Here is a 4,645-nt window from a genome sequence, read left to right on the forward strand (position 1 = left end):
CCGCTCTGTGCCTGTAAAACTGAACTTTATGGACAGAATCAACCAGTGGCTCTTGCCCCCTGGCTTCTGCTTGGCTGTAGCTAATGGAGGCTATGCAGGGATTTGGAGGACAGGAAGAAAGTGAAATGAGGATATTTAATCCCTCACTTCCTCCCATCTGAGCTTTGTGTTGGCAATGACTGCACCCAATTCTTCCACCAAAGCCCTCAGCTCTTGTTAGTGGCTTTCTTCTACTGCTACCACTCTTTGTCAGATTTACGGTTGTGTTCCCTCCTGTTGCTCCTCTGCTTTAGGGAATAATGCAGAGTACAACGGAAGTTCCCAAGCGCATAATGTTTTGTATGTCTCAAGTTCCTACAAGATACCTGGTCTTTTTGAAGACATCTTGAAACAAAGAGAAGGCTTGATGTACCATGGAGACCCACCTTCTCCTGGGACCCCAAAACTAGGAAAGCAGGAAGGGACAGCTCTAGCCACCGGCTGGAAGAAGTTGAACCAGTAGTTAAGCTTACAGTTGTCAGACAGAGAGTCTTAGGGATTTTCTCTCCTAGACAGTTTATTTTCTGTGAGTATGTATGAGGTTGACATGAACTGTTAATGATTGCAAGGGAGTATCTATCATTCTAAGCACATATGCTGCACATTGTCCCTCTTCTGGTAGCCAGGCTCCTGTCTCATCTCAGACACAGGAGGAATTTGTTCTCTGTGTACTTCATTACCAAGTAAATAAGCAACATGACGCAATCCCTGGGCAAAACAATTGACTATTTTGTGGTCTCAGTAGAATGTATTGTTATTTATAGTCATAACTGTTAATTAACAACTTTGCCTACCAGAATGGAAGCCTATGTAGTAATTAGCGTTCAGGATAGTTTTGACAATTGGCTAAGTTTTGTGATTTCTAACCCTGAAGTAGATATTATGGAAATCTTGGCCACCCCTTATATCATTTTTATTTTTCTCTCCTTTGCAACTTTCTTAGGGTTCTTTTCATTATAATTTCTGCCTTCCTCTCTCTTCTTTTTCTGCATTTTTTTTAATTTAAAAATGCTTCTCATGTTCTGAGAATCTCCTTGAGTCAGGTCTCATCTTAAATGATTTTCCCAGGGAAACCTTTTCTAATGCCCAGATTAGATTAGGTAGCCCTATTAAAAGTTTTCAAGGGGCTGGCCCAGTGGTGCAGTGGTTAAGTTCAGCATGCTCCACTTCAGCAACCCTAGATTCCCAGGTTCGGATCTCGGGCGCAGGCCTACACCACTCATCAAGCCACGCTGTTGCAGTGTCACACATACAAAATAGAAGAAGATGGGCACAGATGTTAGCTCAGGGCCACTCTTCCTCAAACAAAAAGAGGAAGATTGGCAACAGGTGTTAGCTCAGGGCCAACTTTCTTCATGAAAAGAAAAAAAATAGTTTTCAAGCTCATGCAATCAATCAGTTCACTCATTAATTAATGATGTGAATGGAATTATGTTTATATTTTTAATGTTTGTCCTCTTCTCTGCCATTAGCCTTGATGAGAGCAGGGACATATCTGCCTCTTTCATTGCTAAATTCCCAGGGCTGGCACATAACAGAAGGTGTCAACAGATAATTGCTACCTTTTTGAAGGTTTTAAAAAAAATCTCTTGTTTTTTTCTTTTCTAGTTCCTCAGATACCTCAAATATATTTGTGTGCAATATAGATTATTTAACCTGGAAGGGACTGTCAATGATTACCTAGTCCAATTCTCCACCCTTTCCCCTTAATTTGTTTTTTTCTTTTATTGTAGTTCACTGATTTTTAATGACCTTTAAGTATTCTACATCATACATCAAAGGACACAATCAACAGAGTGAAAAGGCAACCTACAGAATGGGAGAAAATATTGCAAATCACATATCCAATGAAGGGTCAATATCTAGAATATATAAAGAACTCCCACAATTCAACAACAGAAAAACCGAAAATCCTACCAAAAAAATGGGTAAAAGACTTGAATAGACATTTCTCCAAAGAAGGCATACAAATGGCTAAAAAACACATGAAAAGCTGCTCAACATCACCAATGACTAGGGAAATGCAAATTAAAACCACAGTGAGATGCCACCTCACACCCGGTAGGACAGTTATTATTAAAAAGACAAACAAACAGAAAATAAGTGTTGGTGAGAATGTGGAGAAAAGAGAACCCTTGTGCATTTTTGATGAGAATGTAAAATGGCGCAGCTGCTATGGAAAACAGTATGGCAGTTTCTCGAAAATTAAAAATCGAATTACCGTATGATCCAGCAATCCCGCTTCTGGTTATACACCGAAAAGAATTCAAAACAGAGTCTCAAAAAGATATTTGTACACTCATGTTCATAGAAGCACCACTCACAATATCCAAGAGGTGGAAGCAATCCAAGTGTCCATAGATGGATGAATGGGTAAACAAAATGTGGTATATAGCTACAATGGAATACTATCCAGCCCCCAAAAAGGAAGGAAATTCTGAACGTATCTACAATAGGAACATTATGACAAGTGAAATAAGCCAGTCACAAAAAGACAAACACTGTATGAAATATCTAGAGTAGCCAAATTGGTGGAGATAGAAAATAGAATGGTGGTTGACAGAGGCTGAGGAAGGGGGAAAGGGGGAGTTGTTATTTAACAGGTGCAGAGTTTCAGTGTTGCAAGATGAAAAGAGTTCTAGGGATTGATTTCACAACAATGTGAATGTGCTTAACACTACTGAACTGTGCACTTAAAAATGGCTAAGATGGTAAATTTTATGTTACGTATGCTTTACCATAATTAAAAATAAAAAAGAGAGTTCTGACTTGGCCCATTCAGATTGTTCCCTAGGCAAGCTTGTCTTAAAGTAGCACCCCCATGGATTTGGGATTTGAGATTTGTTACATGGCCACAGAACACCTCAAGGAGAGGTACTCCTTACGATCCCAGGAAAATGACCTAGGCCCTCACTCCTTGGAGCACAGTCCAGGCACACCAGTCAGCTTCACCCAGGCTAGTTAGAAACGAAGAACCTCAGGCCCCACCCAAACTTAAAGAATCAGAATCTGCATTCTAGTTGCCTTCCAGGTGAGTCATGCAAGTTAATGCTTGAAAAGCCTGGCCTAGAAGAGATCCTCACTGGGAAGTAAAGCATTAAAAGGAGGGGTGAGGGGCACACACATTGTACCATTCCTGGGAAGACCAATCCCCACCAGTCTCCCAACTTAGAGATGGGGAATCTGAGGCCCTGAGAACCACAGTGGCTTGCAGCAGAGAGATTGTTGAATACACTTAACTGGTTAGGTTCTGGAGACTGACTTCCCGAGTACTAGCTTGTTCATCTTCTGTGTGCCCTTGATTAAATTATTCTATCTCTCTCTGCCTTAGCTGCCCCACCTGTAAGAGCCACCTCATAGATCTGCTTATTTAATTGTTGAATAATTAGTACAGTAATAGTGTACACACGTCCAATGCAGTGCCTCCTCTTCTTGTTATTGTTGTGGGAAAACACCTTTACAGGAGGGAGTGCAGTGGACTCTTTCCCTTTAATTTAAATATGAGAACTAAAGTCCAGATAGATGAAGTGACTTCCACATGGTTACATAGAACACAAGTGACAGAGCTAGGACCCTCAGTCCTATTCTTCTTGCCCTATATTATGTTGATTTTCCCTCTTACTTCCCTTTGCGCCAATCCAAGTATGTAATAAGCAAGGAGGAAATCTGTCCAAGATGAAGGGAATATTTCTCTTCTTTTTAGTTCAGTAGCCAGCCCTGGTGGGCTAGTGGTTAAGATTCGGTGCTCTCACTGACATGGCTCGGGTTTGTTTCCCAATCAGGGAACCACACCACCCATCTGTCGGTTGTCATACTGTGGTGGCAGCGTGTTGCTGTGATGCTGAAAGCTATACCACTGGTATTTCAAAAACACATGGTGGACAGGTTTCAGCAGAGCTTCCAGACCAAGACAGACTAGAAGAAGGACCTCTCCACCCACATCTGGAAAAAAGTGGCCATGAAAATCCTATGAATAACAGTGGAGTATTGTCTGATATAGTGCCCAGAATGTGATAAGATGGTGCAAAAAGACCAAGCAGGGTTCTGCTCTCCTGTATGCAGAGTCACTAGGAGTCTGAATTGACTCAACGGCACTAAGAACAAAAATTGAGTTCAATCTGAGCCAGCCCTGATGGCCTAGCAGTTAAAGTTCGGTGTGCTCTGCTTTGGCAACCCGGGGTTCAGTTCCTGGGCATGGAACCACAGCACTCATCTGTCAGTAGCCATGTGTAGTGGCACCTCACATAGAAGAACCAGAAGAACTTACAACTACACACATAGGTACTGGGGCTTTGAGGAGGGAAAGGAAGGAAAAAGGAGGAAGATTGGCAACAGATGTTAGGTTAGGGCAAATCTTACCCTGCAAAAAAAAAGAAAAATTTTAGTTTAGTCCAAGCTATCTTAATTTTTCAAAGCCTTATATGGAGATGACTTAAAAAATATTTCTGAAGTATAAGAAATAAAGTGATAAAAATTTTCATAATTTTAGGCACACATAAAGACATCAACTGTGAAGGTGCAACTTTTCTTAGAGTTATACTGTTATGATGGAAAAGAGGGTAAGGGAGGACAAAGATAGTACCTGGGATGCTAGAATAATCTGTTA

Source organism: Diceros bicornis, chromosome 5 (assembly GCF_020826845.1).
Source record: "Diceros bicornis minor isolate mBicDic1 chromosome 5, mDicBic1.mat.cur, whole genome shotgun sequence".
Taxonomy (NCBI): domain Eukaryota; kingdom Metazoa; phylum Chordata; class Mammalia; order Perissodactyla; family Rhinocerotidae; genus Diceros; species Diceros bicornis.